The sequence below is a fragment of the Notamacropus eugenii genome, chromosome 3 (assembly GCF_028372415.1).
Source record: "Notamacropus eugenii isolate mMacEug1 chromosome 3, mMacEug1.pri_v2, whole genome shotgun sequence".
Lineage (NCBI taxonomy): Eukaryota > Metazoa > Chordata > Mammalia > Diprotodontia > Macropodidae > Notamacropus > Notamacropus eugenii.
The window spans coordinates 17,141,566-17,158,096 of NC_092874.1; the positions used below are offsets into that span (position 1 = coordinate 17,141,566).

At 43.5% G+C, this 16,531-nt stretch overlaps 1 long non-coding RNA gene across 1 annotated transcript; it reads left to right on the plus strand.

Annotated features, from left to right (window-relative positions):
- The first annotated feature begins 208 nt into the window (after positions 1-208).
- Positions 209-13,862, plus strand: LOC140532465 (uncharacterized). Its single transcript, XR_011976525.1, has 2 exons — positions 209-9,790; positions 11,063-13,862. It is a non-coding gene; the product is annotated as an uncharacterized lncRNA (long non-coding RNA).
- Positions 13,863-16,531: the final 2,669 nt, after the last annotated feature.

A 16,531-nucleotide genomic window follows, 5' to 3' on the forward strand; every position in this document is an offset into this window, starting at 1 on the left:
CGCCCCGGGGAGCCGAGAGCCCGGGCCGGATGCAAATGAGCTGCCGTATGCAAATGAGCCGCAGCCACGTCGGGAGCGGGAGGGGGAGAGGGAGGAGGGAAAGGGACGAAGTAGAAGGGAGGAGGAGGAAGGAAGGGGAAGGGGGAAAGAAGAGGGAGGAGGAGGAGGAGGAGGAGAGCCCTGCGGGGGGCGGGAGGGGGGGGGGGGCACCTCGAAGCCCCGCCCCCTGCTCCACCTCCCTCCCCTCCCCTTCTCCAGACCCCTTGCTCAGGGAGGGTGCTCCAGGAGACTGGAAGCCCCTGGAGGGCAGGACTGCTCTCCCTCCGCTGTGAGAACCCCCGGAAATCCTCGAGAGGTTGGGCCGGAGCGAGCTCCAGGAACGCAGCCAGGATGGCCCTTCCCATGGCCCTGCCTAGGAGACCTGCCTGTGCTGCCGCAGCCCGGAGCCTCCTGTGTGCAGTGCACCGTGCCGGGCACCCACGTGTGCCACGCAACTGCACCGTGCGGGCACCCAGTGTGCCACACAGCTGCACGTGCCAGGCACCCACGTGTGCCATTTAACTGCACCATGCCGGGCACCTACTGTGTGCCACACAGCTGCACCGTGCCAGGCACCCACGTGTGCCACGCAGCTGCACGTGCTGGGCACCCAGTGTGCCATGTAACTGCACGTGCCGGGCACCCAGTGTGCCACACAGCTGCATGTGCCGGACACCCACTGTGCCACACAGCTGCATGTGCTGGGCACCCACTGTGTGCCATGCCACTGCACGTGCTGGGCACCTACTGTGTGCAGTGCACTGCCAGGCGCACGCCCTGTTATGGGCAGCTTTGGCCTTCCTCTTCGTATCTACAGTGGTCAGCACAATGCCTTGCACGAAGAGTCGGCAGAAGACTTTACCGTCTGAGCTCCTCTGAGCCTCAGTTTCCTCACCTGTAACATGAGGGGGAAGTGGAGCTAGATGATCTTGGGTTCTGGCTCTGCCACATGCTACCTGTGTGAAACGAGGGAGGTGAAATGGAGCCCCAGTTTCCTCAGCTCTAAAATCAGGAAGTTGGATAACTTCATTTTCAGTGTTCCTTCCAGTTCCCCTAAGGAGGCAGAAGAGGAGGAGGAGGGAAGGAGGAGGGGTGGGGGAATACTAGGATGGGGGAGGAGGAGGGAGAGGAGAAGCAGAGGGGAAAGGAGTAGGGAGAAGAAGGAGGGAGGAGGAGATCTGCAGAGGATCCCCTGGCCCCAGGGCCCCATTCCTTCCTGACTACCCTCCTCCCTCACAGGAAGGCCAGGTCTGCCCAGGAGGCTTTACCTGTCCCCTTCTCCCTTTCCTACCGGGAGCCTGATGGGTGCCAGGATCTCAGTCCTCTACTCTGCAAGCTTCTGAGGGAATCACAGGCTTCTAATTGAGAGGGTCCCTCGCTGCTCTTCCTTCCTCCTGGAGAAAGACCAAGGACATCAGGAGGGGGATATAGATGGAGAGGCGAGAGGGCACTGAGCAACCACCTGGGCCAACACCTTCACTTTCCTTATGAGAAAATAAGAGTCCCCAAGGAGTCTGGTTACTACCTAGGACCCCAAGTAGACCTGAGATGCATGGGGTAGGCAGAAATCGCAGGTCACCAGATTCCCACGTTTTCAACCCTTGAGCTCCCAAGATCCTTGGCCATCTCACCAAGAGTGCTTGGGTCCCAATGGAGTTACCCAATTGGAGAGTGAGGAAGGAAGGGAGTGGAAGAGAGAATCTGGTACAGATTTCGAAAGGAACTTCGAGGGTACACTCGAATTAAAAGTCTTTCTTTGTACATCTTCCCCCAAAGGGCCTGAAGGACTGGTTAGAAACGTCCATAAAGTCACTTCCCTGGCTGGCCAGCTCCCTAACCTTGCTGCCAATTACAGAGCCCCCAGGCTAGCCCCAGGGCCATCCCTCTGTCTGAATGGAGGCTGTCACTGAGGGATCTGGGTTCTCATCAATGGGAGTCTAGAATTAAACAAGAATCCCCTGGAATGAAAAGGAATGGATGCCAAGGACACTTCCGAGTGTCCTACACACTTCCAGAAAACCTGGCACTGGATAGAGGGCCACATGACAAGGAATATTCCACCCCCATCCCAGGAGGGAAAAAGAATCCAAAGTAAAGATGGAGAGATTCTTATATACTGAAATGAATTATCCCAAGTTCTTGCAATGTCCACTAGCCTGAACAGCTGATCTCCAAGGAGAAGGATGGTGGTCATTTTATATAAAATAAGTGAATTTTTAAAATAATCAACGTCTGCAACTGGGAACAACTACGCCAAGGTATCACCATTACCATTTCTCCAATTTGGAGACTGATGAATAGAGGAAAATATAAAATACATTTTTGGGAGAGTCATTACCTGCCAAATTTTCCCCTTCCTTTCACCTGAATTTATTCTTTCTTCCCCTTTCTGGGTCCTTCCTCTTTTCAACTGTTTTGTTGTTTAAAGACCTTTCTTCCCATTCTCCCTTCTCTTTACCTTCCCCATCTCTGTCATTCCTTCTTACTCTGGGCTGCAAGTGGAGGGCAAGCTGCTGCCCCATGGCAGCAAGGCTCCCTTCTCTCCCAGTCCAATGTGTGTGTGTGTGTGTGTGTGTGTGTGTGTGTGTGTGTGTGTGTGTGTGTGTGTGTGTGTGTGTGTGTGTGTGTGTATGAGAGAGAGAGAGAGAGAGAGAGAATGCTGTTAAAAAAAATCAATATTCAGGAGAAAGAACACAGTATAATGGGGTCCCACTTGTTGATGCAATATGCAGGGTCTGCTCTCAGAGACTGAGGTCACCCAAGAAAACCATAATGTGTTTCCATTTTTAAATTGTCTGTTTCGGAAATAGTGGCTATGTTTGCATGCCACAGTAGGAATAACCCTTAAAGTAGTGTCCTGTAATGCAAGGGGCAGGAGAGGGAGTGCTTGGTGGGGAGAGACTGAAAAAAAAAAATACAGTATTGAAAAAAAACCCAAAAAACTCCAAGTCCCTAAATTTTGGGTAAAAAAAATAACTCAGGTAAAATGACACTGGCAAAGTTGTCATTTTCCCCACTCCACATTCCAAACACGAGGAAAAAAGTCACTCTAGGAAATGCTGTCTTCCCATTCCAATTGAATCTAATCTCATAGTTGTTGGTTAAGCACCTACTATGTGCCCATCCTAAATTCTGGAGATGAAAAAAACAATCCTGATTTCAAGGAGCTAATTCTAATAAGGCAGACAACATGGGTACTATAAATAGATCCAGAAAGTTTATCTCTGTAATCATATGAAAACAAAATTGGAATCCACAAGGGAGTTGTTAGCCTCTGAGAGGGATTAGAAAGACTGATGAGGCTGGTCACTGAAAGCATGAAGGGTAACCTAGGGAAATGCTACAAAGATGGGTGGGAGCCTACTTATAAAGGGTTTTAAATACCATTTGAGAAGTTTGCAATTGACCCTAGAGGAAACAGTATAATTTAAAATAATAAAATTAGAGTGGGGGAGGGGGTAACATGATCAGGTATGTGCAGACCTCTGAGTTCTCTGGTATGAAAAACTCTAGGTGTAGAAACTCCCTTCACTGATCCAAATGGGCCATTCACCTATCACTTACTGTCTTAGAAGAGATGCCTAGGGATACTGAGAACAAGTAAATTGTTCGTAGTTTACAACATTAGTGGTGCCCAAGGTAGTATTGAACTTAGATCAACAAATGTGCTAATATACATACATATATAGATATAGTACATATGTGAATACATATGAATTGTATATCCATACATATATATTTATCTCATACACATACATGCATATATATTATATATACACACATGTGTGTATCTATATCTAGATATCTCCCCACTCTGAGTTTCTCCCTCAACTCACACTCAAAAATCTTGTGTTAGCTCTTCAGAGGGTGGCTGCTACCTTAGTTTCAAAGGAGGCACCCCTTGGAGATCTTCATTTTTAATGCTATAGCCTCCACAAGCCCCCACTAGCGTACTTTCCCTTAACACTCAGCCAGCAAACACAATTAGGTCAAAGTGAAGGCATTTACTAAGATGCCATAGTAAAAATATAACTACAAAACATTCCCCTCACAAACCTTCACTCTCTCACTAATACATATAGGAAGAGCAGGCACACACTTGCTGTGAAATGGTAGTCAGGCAGGCATGTAGGAATCATATGTGACCAAGAGAACTCACAACTGTTACAACTGTTGTAGGGCTTCAATGTCCTTTCTCTTTGCCTGGATCTTCATGGAGCCCCATCCTGGGAACACTTCTCAGCTGGCTGGGTTACTCAGCTGCGTTCCAAGGGTCTGTTCTTCTACAAAGTACAACTTTCAAGTAACAAAATTAGCTCTCTTGAGTACATAGCCAGCTTTCTCTGCTGCCAGAAGTTTGGAGACCACTGTCTTCAGATGATTGCCTTTCCTTCTCTATTTCTGTCTGACATATCTGTCTCAGCTCCTGGTTGGACAGTGTCTACTAGAGCTGGGCTCCCCTTCAAAACTCTATGACCATAAAAGAGGGGAGGGAGAAGGGAGAAATCCTCTCCTCTCCCCAACTCTGTAAGAATATTCTCCACAGGCACTTAGTTCCTGACCTTCACTCACCCAAAGTCCTGATTTAGTCCAAGGCTTAGCTATTTAAAGCCTTGCAAAGGTTAGTCCATTTTTTTGCCCACTCAATGAGGTTATCCCCTTTAATTCTACTGTCAAAGAAAAATGTTCACATTTCATAAAGAAATCATTGAGTGTTAACACCTTATTAACATACTAACACCTCATAATCTCTGTTATCTACTGTTTGCTTTCTATGATTAAATAAATATGTGAAGAGGAACTAAATCCCCGCATCCTACGTACACACACATAGATACACACAAACACATACACACATATGTGTGCATGTGTATATTTTTTCAAAGTATAGTGACAGAATCCAAGAGTTAATACGGATGTAGGAAGCCCCCATGCCCCTCATCTGGCAGAGTATCCCCTCCACAACATGCCCAACAACACCCTCTGCTTAAAGATCAGAAAGAATTGAAGGCTCCAGACTAGCACCCCAAATGAGCATCTACCCAGAGTTCCAAAATAGAAGGCTTGAAGGGGATTGTGCTATATTTAACATAGTCAAAATGAACATATTTCAAAACACATATGAGCAACATCTACTGCTCATGATAATGAGCCTCAGAAACAGCAACCTTACTATTGACAATACCCAGTATGTATCTGGTAGTGAATTAGATCAGCCAATGCATGGGCATCTTCCTAGTTATGTTTCTAGGATAGCATTTCTGCCTAGCCCTCTAACCCTCTACAATCAGAGATTCATAATCTATGATCTAGATTCAGAGCCAGAAGGGACATTCAAAATCCAGTCCCCTCCTTTTACAAAGAAGGAAACTGAGACCCAGAGAGTAGCTTCCCCAAAGTCACAAAGATAGTTAGTCACACAGTCAGGACTTAAAGATAATTTTAAGATTGAGAGGTGAAAAGGCCTTTCATTTTACAGATAAGGAAACTGAGGCTCAAAGAGGGGATGTGACTCAATAATAGCTAAAATGAATGTGCTTGTGCTTAGGATCCTGGAGTGTAGAACTGCAAGTGGGTTTACAAATCATGTAATCCACCTATCTCTTATTTTACAGATGAGGAAACTGAGACTGAGAAATGTAAGTGCTTTGACAGTGGTTATCTAGGTGGTAAGGAGCAAAGAAAGAAATTGAATCCAGATCCTCTGAACTCAAGCCAACCCACGAGATTAAAGACGATGGTTGGGGAGGGAGGAAGTAAGTAAGCGAGTAAATCATTTATTTACTATTTGTCATCTCTCCCTTTCACTGCCTCCTGCCTCCTTTCCCCACCGAGGAACAATATAAAACAGCCGCTCAGGACCAAACAGGCATAGTTCTTCAAAGTGAGTTCCCACGTACTGGATTTCAAGCCCTTTCTCACGTAGGCAGGAGGCAGCTGCTATGTGGAGATTCATCTTCAGTCCTCTGGATATGTGTTTATCATTGCACTCATCAGAGTTCTAAAGTCTTTCAAAGTTGTTTTTCTCCATAATGTCATTGTATAAATTCTACCCGTTCTCACTTTACTCTGCACCAGTTCAAACACATTTTCCTATATTGGCTACAGCATCATCACATGCATGGCCACAATGTGTCTAAACGTTTCCCAAGACATGAGTTTCCAATTTTGAGTTTCCAACTTTTTGATTGCTACATAAAGAACTGCTAAAAATATCTTTGTTCTTCTGGGTTCAAGTCCTCATTCCTTCATCATGCTGAAGTCTAGACTTAGTCGTGCCATTGTTGGGGTAAAGGAAATGCACAGGTTTAGTACCTTTGGAGGATAGTTCCAAATTGCTTTCCAGAATGGCTGAACCAATTCATAACTCTAATAACACAAAGCTAATTCGCCTGTTTTCCTGAAGTCTCTCAAACATTTTCTTTTTTTGTCATCTTTGGCAATCTGAGGGATGTATGATTGAATTTCAACGTTGCTATTATTTGCATTTCTATGTATCTTAATGAGGGGTAGCTAGGTGGAACAGTGAACAGAATGCCAGGCCTGATGTCAGAAAGCCTCATCTGCCTGAGCTCAATTCCAGCCTCAGACACTTATTAGCTGTGTGACCCTGGGCAAGTCACTTAACCCTCTTTACCTCAGTTTCCTCATCTGTAAAATGAGCTGGAGAAGAAAATGGCAAACCACTTCAGCATCTCTGCCAAGAAAACCCCAAATAGGGTCACAAAGTCAGACACGACTTAACAACAACAAAATGTATTAGTGATTTGGAGGATTTTTTATTCATATGCCTTTGAAAACTGCCTATTCCCATCTTTTGACCATTTATCTATTGGGGAATGGCTCTTAGTCTTATAAATTTCAATTAATTTCTTATATATCTTAGATATGAGACCTTTATCAGAGAAATTTACTGCAAAGATCCCTCCAGTTCCTTATTTCCTTTCTAATTTTCACTGCATTGAATTTTTTTGTGCAAACACGTTTCAATTTCACCTAAACAAAACTGTCTCATTTGTTATCTGAGACTGTTTAGTTGTGAACTCTTCCCTATCCACAAATCTGAAAGACAGTTTCTTCCTTGTTCCTCTAATTTGCATCAGATGTCACCTTTTATATCGAAGTCACATCTATTTGGAGCTTATCTTGATATGTGGTGTGAGATGTTGGACTACATCCAATTTCTGCTACATTGTTTTCTGGTTTTCCCAACAGACTTTGTCAAATAGTGAGTTCTCAGTCAAGTAATTGAAGTCTTTAGGTTTATTGAACGCGATACTATGTTTTCTTTCTTCCATATGTTGTACACTTAATCTGTTTCACGGATTAAACTCTGTTTCTTAACTGCTACCATTTTTTCAAAAGTAATTATGGTTTGAATAGAACACAGTGTGGTAAAAATAGACCCTCTTGCTGGCCATTATTCCCACTATTCCTTGAGATTCTTGACCTTTTGCTCTTCCATATGAATTTTCTATAAATGGGGGGCTTCTACCCAAACTGACTTCTTGTATGAAAACTGAGTTAGCAGCTTTCAACAAAGAGGAAATGGTAACATTGTGGGGCCATCCGAGATAGCAAAAAGGCAACTTGACTCAAATGGAGATCAAATGCAAATAAGACTCATACGTATGTATGAGAGAATGTGGGTTCAAATCCCATCTCTTCACTTGTGATTTATGTAACCTTTTCGAGGCAGGTATCTAAGGACCCTGACAGTTTTAAATTTCTAATTTTATTCTAGGACCATGCTTCTTTCTTTCTGGTGTGGAAAGGGAAGAGTGAAAGAATGTCTTGTCGTTCAGATATATGATTTCATCCTGTTGGAAACTCCCACCGGGGAAACTCCAGTGGAAAATTCATAGTCTTACAGAGTTGCTGAGATCACCCAGAATCTAAGTGACTTCCTGGGCTCCCTCAGCCAGCATGTGTAGGGGCACCCTACCACACTGACCCTCAGCCCCCTGCTACTCAGACAAGAGTGAAAACTAGACCCTCATTGGAACATAGGACAATAGATTTAGAGCTGGACAACCTCAAAGGTCTTCAGTCCAATCTTTTTCATTTTACAAGGAAAGAAGATGGGGACCAGAGAGGTTGGGTAATTTGCTTATGGTCACACAGTTAGGAAGAGTCAATGCCGGGATTTGAAGCAACTCTGACTCCAAATCCAATGATCGGTCCACTGGGGAAGTAGATTAATCAGATGGATAGAATATCCACCCCCTTATTCCAGAGAGAAATCTAGAGAAGTACATTAGATTTGAATGAGTCCCAAGTCCAGCAGAATGAGACTACTAAGGTAGACCCCAAATAAATAAATAAATGCAGGGCCCCTGGAAATCCTGCCTGGCCAGTCTGAATTTAGTTAGGGTGTTTGTTTAGTTTAATTGGACTTGAGAGGTAGGTTTTTTTCTTCCTCCAAAAGACAGTCTATTCCTGAAGACAGCAGGACAAATATGGGCCTCTCATTGTTTGTGGACAGTGAACAGACTCTGGCAGCCGGGCCAAGGATTGTGGGAAACATGCTTCCTAAATGTTTTATCCTTTAACTGAAATGTGGAGGATCCTGCAGAGATGCTTGTTTAAAATCACGAGGGCATGCAGAGAGAGCCAAAGATACCACATTCCCACTGTTTTCAGTGGTGATTGGCACTCATAGGTTACTGTGTCTCAAAGTCTCAAAAGGGGTAGGAAATCTCTGTGAGGAAAAGAGAGAGAAGAAGGGTAAATTCAAATTTTTTTCTTTCAGATTATAGTATTATTCCCCAAAAGGTGCCCTGGCCCATGTGGCCAGGCTTATAGGTGCTGTTTTATAGCCCAAACTTCTTGATTGTCCTAACAGCAAATTCAGAATCACTTCGGTCTTCAAAGTTAATCATCAAATACTGTCAGGCATCATAAGGCTATGGTAGTGCCTGACTTGGAATCAGGAAGTCTTGGGTTCAAATTCTGCCTACAAGTTGTATGAGGTTGGGCGTGTCATTTTTCCTCCTGAGTCTCCATTTTCTTATCTTTAAAATGAAAGAATTTTTCCAAAGAGGAAAAGGACCTATATGTACAAAAATGTTAGGTCTCTTTGTGTTGGCAAAGAATTGGAAACTAAGGGGGTATCTATCATTTGGGAAATGATTGAATGAATTATGGAAAACCATAACAAATTATTAAAGGGGAGGTTTCGAGGAATTTGTATGAACTAATGTGGGATGAAGGGAGCAGAACCAGGGAAACAATTTACCCAATAATAACAATATTGTAAAGCAAAGAACTGGGATTCACGCAAAGCCCAACCACGACTCCAGAGGATGGATGTGAAGAATGCTGCCCACCCACTGAGAGACGGAGAGGACAGACCCCATAAGCGTGACATAGGCATTTTTTTGGACGTGGCCAATGAGAGCATTTGTTTTGCTTGGTTACACATATTTATTACAAGGGTTTTATATTTCCTTTTTCTTTTTTTCTTTCCAATGGGTACATGAGGAGGGGGAAGAGAAAGGAAATAAATGCTTGTCCATTAGAAAAAAAAGGAGGGAGGGAGGGACTTGAACTGAACTTTAAGATTTAAATCTATGATTCTGATCTGTAAAATGGGGATAATAACAATTCACATTACTTAAGCACGTCATATGCCTTATCTCAACTGATCCTCTCAAACCCTCTGTTAGGTGCCGGATATAATGGCTCCCATTCTTCAGAAGACGAAACTGAGGCTCAGGGAGCTGAAAGGACGATAGTCCTCATCCCAGAGGTTTGTTTTGAGGTCCCAAAGATAAACCACCTGTTGTCAATTCTGTCAATGTTTAAAGTGTTTCATTAACTTTAAAGTACTCTACAAATTCCCATTATTATTAAAATATGCCTCCTAAAGCCAAGTATTAACCCTTTCCTCTCCGCTTCAAAAACTAACAATATTTGACAGAGAGAGAGAGAGAGAGAGAGAGAGAGAGAGAGAGAGAGAGAGAGAGAGAGAGAGAGAACAGGATAATTTCCTCTTTCACCTTCAGAGCCTAAACTCTTGGGAAATTGTATCCTTTGAAAATTAATAATAAATTCCTAGGGAAAAAATATCTAACTCCCTCTTCTGCCTAACAGCTTTGAAGTCTTTCGGTTAAGAGAGGACAGCTAAGTAGGCTTCCTTCCAACTCAAGACTTTCAGGGGATGCCACTGTCACTAAGGGCTTGAACCCATCTGTCGCACAGCCCTTTCCCCCTTCTTCTCCTCCCCACCAGTCTCTGGTTGTTATCTCTTCCTTATCTACCCTCTCCTCATTTGCTTGATGTTCCCCAAGTTTGGTTTCCCAAATACACGTCAAGGCTCCGCGTAGGTGTCCCCCTCGGAGGGAAGCTTTCCTTGGTCTCCATCCCCAAACCACTCAAATTGTTAATGCTTATTCTCTTTTCAAATTATCTTGTATTTACTTATTCATTTCCATAATTCAATATCTAGAGAGATAGCATGATATAATGTAATGGGTAGCTGGTCTCTAGGACCTGAGTGCAAATGCTGTTTCTGATATTCACTAGCTGCCTGATGCTGAGAGTCACATAACCTCTCAGTTATCTAGGCAATTCTAATGCTTTAAGCTGTAAAAAAGGTGCCAACCTACTTTGGTAGAAGGTGTTTCCTCACCTGGGAGTTCTCTTAGTAATAAAATTATAGGCATAGCTCAGATCCTCCCTGTCAGTGAGATAATCGTCTCCTTGTGGCCAGAGTCTGGTTTCCTCATTCTTTTGGCATCAACTCTGATCAGGGTTGTTTGGTATGTAGAAGGCAGTTAATAAAAACGCAAGTGTCTTGCTCTGGATCCCAGGGCCAATAGGACAGGACTCAAACCCAGATCTTGTGCTAACAACTTCAGTGCTTTCTGAGTCTGACAAGCATGAATTAGCTTATTTATTTAATTTACTTAACTTAGCATTTAGAGGAAGAATAAGTTGAATTTGTCAGTGAAATGAATGAAATTCCGGGGTTTTTTGCTCCAGACACCAACTGTTCACTGTTGTTTCCTGGTTTTTCTAGGAATTCTGCAGTGTGGTTAGTATCAGCTCCTCTTAAACAGGAGGAAAGAGACAGGAGGGGGTATTTCTAGCCCCCTCTGACCTCCAGGAGAGCCAACTTTCCCTTCTGGTGTTGCTGTTTTATTTCCTGTGTGGTGTTCATTGCACTGTAAGAAGCTGACCTCTGCAAATGATGGGGTTTCAGAATTGGCAGGAACCCTGGAGAACATTTAGAGGCTAAAGCACACCTCTGAAAAAAAAGCATGCCCATGAAACATGGGCTTGAGAGGAAAAGGGACTGAGGGTACACAGCCAGCTGATGGCAAAGTCTGGGTTTGGCCTCCCAGGATCAGAGTTTCTCTCCCATAATTGAAAAATACCCTGTAAAAATCCCACATAACTCAGCAGAAAGCAGGAATAATTCTGCCATGGGTTCAATTTTGTTTTCTAAATGTGAGCTGTTATTGGGGTCAATGCCAATCTCCAGGAATCTTGTGGCTTTTGGCTGATGAGATTTCACAGAATCTGATTTTTAGAACTGAAACGAGCCTTCTCAATAATGCCGTTCTTTTCTTAGAATCATTCTCAACTCCTCTCTCTCTGCCACTGGCTCCCTCCATCCCTCTCAGATCGAGTCAGTCACTGAGACCTATCCATTCTGCCTCCATGACATCTCTTGAAAGAATCTGTCCCTTTGCTTCCTCATCCTCATAGTTCTGACCTGCATGCCCTTTTGTCTACAATAATAAGCTTCTCATGGGTCTTCCTACTTCCAGTTTCTCCCTTCCTTCACTTTTCATTCCTCCAGATGTTAAGATCATTGTCTTGGGCAAAGACCTGTTCCTCTCACCATCCTACTCAGAACAGTCAGTGATTCCCTATTGCCTCTTGAATTAAACAAAATCTCTTCTGCCACTTACCTAGGATCCTCCACTATGTAACTAATTTATTTTCCTAATAAGTGGTATGGGAGAAAGAATGCTAGATTTGGTTCAATTTGGGTTCAAATCCTGGATTTGTCACTTACTACCTGCATGAGTTCGGAAAAAGTGGCCTTGCTGGGTCTCAGTTTCCTTAATGTGAAATAAAGGATCTGGATGACCTTAAAGGTCTCTTCCACCTCTGAAGCTATGGTCCTATGATCCAATTTTTACATTTTTCTTCTTTAATAGCCCTAAGTTCTAGCTAAACTGAACAACTCAACCTGGAGAGAAATTTAGGAAGGAAATTAGTCTATATGCAGATAAGTAAAGGAACCCCTTTTGTATGTGCTGATTGCTCCCAGCCTTGTCTGTAATAACAGAACTCCCTGCACCAATGTGGAGTACCCTCTCTACGTGGGGACTTTCTCCACTGCCTTAGAGTCCCAAGAACTTTCTTTCTCCAGAGGCTCCTAGGATGGTGAATGAATGAATAAATGAATGAACATGGCTCATGACATAGGTGGCTGACTTTCACATGATCTTTCCTTGAATCAGGTAGAAGTTCAAGTCCAAGCAGAATTATTTATTCTAATGGAGGCCATCCTGCATAATCGAAGAAGTAATTAGGAATCTGGACAGAGCACGAATCTGTGTGAGATTTAAGGCTGTTTCAGGAAAGAAGTAGGGTATACAAGTCTGTCCCATGGGCACCAACTTCTTTCTTCTTGTTTCTTCTCTGGTTTCTCCTGGAGGTGGTATGGACGAGGTATCAAAAGACCTAGTTTTTCATCCCAGCTCTTCTGCTAAGTGGTGATGAGCCTCAGTTTGCTGATCTGTAAAGTGAGCGTTATAATATATGCTTTGCCTCCCTGGAAGGGACATTGTAAGAATCAGGCAGAGAGTCCTAGAAAGCAATTTGAAATGATACCAGAAAAGTCACTAAACTACTCCAAATACCAAAACTGAGTTTGCTAAAATGTCAAAGATTTTAAGAAAGGTCCCTGAAACATATAGCATAAAATTTCTGTAACAGCAAAAGCAAAACAAAACATCTGGAAAGGAAGTGGGGTCCTATAGATTAAGGAACAGAGAAACAAACTGATGTATAGGAAAATCATGAAATATGGTCCCATCATAAGAATGAGAGCAAATGAGGAATTCTGAGAATGTGGGAGGACTACATGAGTGCATGCGGAGGGAAGGAAATAATGACCACAATAATGTGGATTCAAACCACATAAAAAGTCAGCAGAACCAAAGGGCAATGGCCAGTCTTGGTTCAAGTTGACAGATGATGAAGCTGACTTCTCACTTTATTGTAGAAAGGTGGGGACTACAGGTGCAGAAGACTGCATACTCTGTGAGATGTGTTAGCTGTGTTGATTGGTTTTGTGCTATTTTTTTCTTTGTTTCAAAGAAGGGTGTCTTGTTCAGGTAGAATACTGGAAAATATTGAAAAGCAGTGATGAGGTTTTTTGAAAGATCAATATAGGATAAAATAGAAATTCTTATCTCTTCATGATTTGGCTCAAACCTATCTTTCTTGTTTTATTTCACACAACTGCCCCTCTACCCTGGTGCCAGCTGACCTGTTTGTTGCATTCCACATGCTTCTCCCAACACAATCTCTCATCTTCCTTCTCTTCTTCCTCCAGGGTTCATTCAGGGACTGCCCCCTCTATGAAGCTTTCCCTGATTTCCCTCAGTTCTTAGGCTTCTCCCTTCCTCAAATTCCTTTGATTTGCTTGATTATTTTCTGTATCCCCACATAGAATGGAAACAATGTGAGGACATTTCATTTTATCTCTGTAGCTATCTCCAGAGGCTTCATAAAAGTTTGGTTAATTGAATAAATACATGTGAAAGTGCTTTATAAATAAATGCAAAATATTATTATCATTACTATCATCTCTCCTGATCCATCCATCCGGCCCCTGCATGTGGCTCCAGAGCTTTGTAATGGAGATATGAATGGCATGGCTGCGGCAGGAGTGATGAAGGAAGATGGAGGGTTAGATCTGAAATTCGGGGATAGCAGAGTGCTCCTCTCCATCCAGTCCTGCGCTGGCTAGGGAGAAGGAGTAACTGACAACCATTTGAGCTGGTTAGCTCAGCTCCTAGAAATGTTTTTGTTGACATTTCAACAGGGTTTCCTGTTCAGTTGATATGACTTTAAGACCAAATGGAACCCAACCAACTTCCTGAGTAAGGACATTCTTAAATGGAAATCTGGAGGCAGTGGTCTCTGTGAAAATGATCTGCAAATAGCAATTTAACATGGCTCCAATTTTCAGTGGGGACCATCATCCTGGGAATGATCTAGAGATGGGAAAAAAAGGACCCAAGGATGTTCTTCTCTGTCATCCTCCCTGTAAAGTGACTCTCTCTTACTCAGTAGTTATTAGGTCCTTTTACAGATGGATGGGGGAGGGAGATAAGTTTACAAATCCAGTAAGACTAGTCTGGAGCCCATTCTCATCCTCTTCCAGTAACCTGACTGGTCTAGACCAATCTACTGCCATTCATAGACAGGTGGACCCCAAACAAGGGTCTTTACTCTCCCAGGAATGCAGAAAACAGAGCTCATCTCCCGTGGATCAATGCCTGAGATGCCTACCCAGTGGGATATACACAGTCACATACCACAAGCTTAGGTTGACCACCAGATGCTACAAGGGCAGTTTCTCAGAGTACCAAGTCCTCCATGAGTTCCTTCATCCTATGTATGTGAAATCATTGCTATACATGTTAAAGAACCTTTTAGTAAGACAGGGAAGGGAAAAATCAGAATCACTAGCACAGAAAAAAAATCTTTGGGATTTTGAGGTTTAAAAAAATAGAACACAAAGCTATAACTAGGACAAGGCCATTGAGTCTTTGTTCCATGGCATCAAAATTCAAAGGGAGCAAAAATGGAATACTTGCAGTCCCACAGAATCACAGAAACCACAGAAGTAGTAAATGCTCTCTCCTGCTTAATTAAATTTGTCTTAATTGTCTGGTAATGGTGCAGTGTTTCATCATCAGTCTAGTAAAGTCATACTTGATCCCCAAGATGTGATCCATCCATTTTAAAGTATGCAAAGGACCTTACACCTACACCATCTCCCTTCAGCTTCACAACTGCCCTATGAGCAAAGTGCAGCCGATAATATCCACATTTTGCAGATGAGGAAACTGAGGCTCAGGAGAGACTCAGTGACTTTCTTGGACCTGAAGGCATTCTTTCTTTATTTTGAGTCAATTGGCCAGTCACACTCTGAATTATTGTTCTCACTGGGGAAGTAAGCTCTCAGAATATTTTCATGAAAAGTTAGCTTGAGGATCGTTCCCACCACTTTCATGCAGGGTATCTCTCCCCTCCAGTCAGTGCTGATCTGGCCATCCTTCCAAGGGTAATATTTTCCTTAAGATAAACGAGTCTAACAATTTCACCCAGAATTTCAAGCCCCATCATACTTTCCTTCAGCATCAGGCATGTATTTCTTCCGGTCCCACCTATTTTTACACTTTTTTTTAAAAGGGTGCTCGGGCCAGTACAAACAATTAAAAGAGCAACAGTGTGCTGTGGAAGATACAATTCTGGAGCCAAGGCAATCTGGGTTCAAATCCCACCTCCGTGATTTACTGGCTGTAATACCTCGGGCAAGTCATTTCTGCTTGACAGTGAAAGGACGGAATAACTATATCCCTGACGTACCTGCATTACCAGGCTGTGGTGAGGCTCCTAGGAACTCATTAATACAGGGAGTAAGAGAGGCCACCAGAGGCTGCTTTGGGAGCTTCAGAAGGCAGAAGGCACCACTGATCTGGTGGTGGTGACATCAAAACCACATGGGGAAGTGGGGACACATGGGACACACCAAGGAAGGGCAGTTTCCAGCCTCCACAAGGGCACAGACCTCCGGAGCGCAGCAGAGAGAGTCAGCAAAGGGGAACTTCCTCAGGATTCCACACAGGGAGAAAAGGGCTTGCGGTAACCAGGGGCCAGGAGTCACTTTTTGGTCACACATGACTCCAAGTTCGAGCAGACTCTTCCTAGAGACCTTCTGTGTACAAGTTTGGGGAAGGTGTCACAAATTTGAGGGGAGTGAGGATGTTTTTGTACCAATTGTTTTCAGTAAATTCTCCCTTTCTCAAAATTAAGTCTAGATAACTGGTCAATGGAGTGCACATTCAATGTGGGGTAAGTAGACATAGTACCAGGGGAAAAAGTGTAACCCTTTAAGATTAGCCCTAGAATCCTGAGAGGAGAAACAGTCAGCCACCTTCTAGGAACCTAACGTGCCAAAGTAGTAAGAGCTGGGAATTCGTCAGCTACAATAGCATTATAGATTTAGCTGGGAAGGATGCCAGAAGCCATCTAGTCTGGGCATCACCATAGGTCCAATGTCCCTGGAGGCCATAACATAACCCCAAGGAGGCTATGGCTTGACTCCAAGGGGCGTATGATCAACCAAATGGAGAGTGAGAAGAAGAGTTGACCCTCCTTCTCCCCATTCTGTCCAGTCTTTAACACAAATATAGCCACCCTTCACCCATTACAGCCCAGCACACTCTTCTCCACT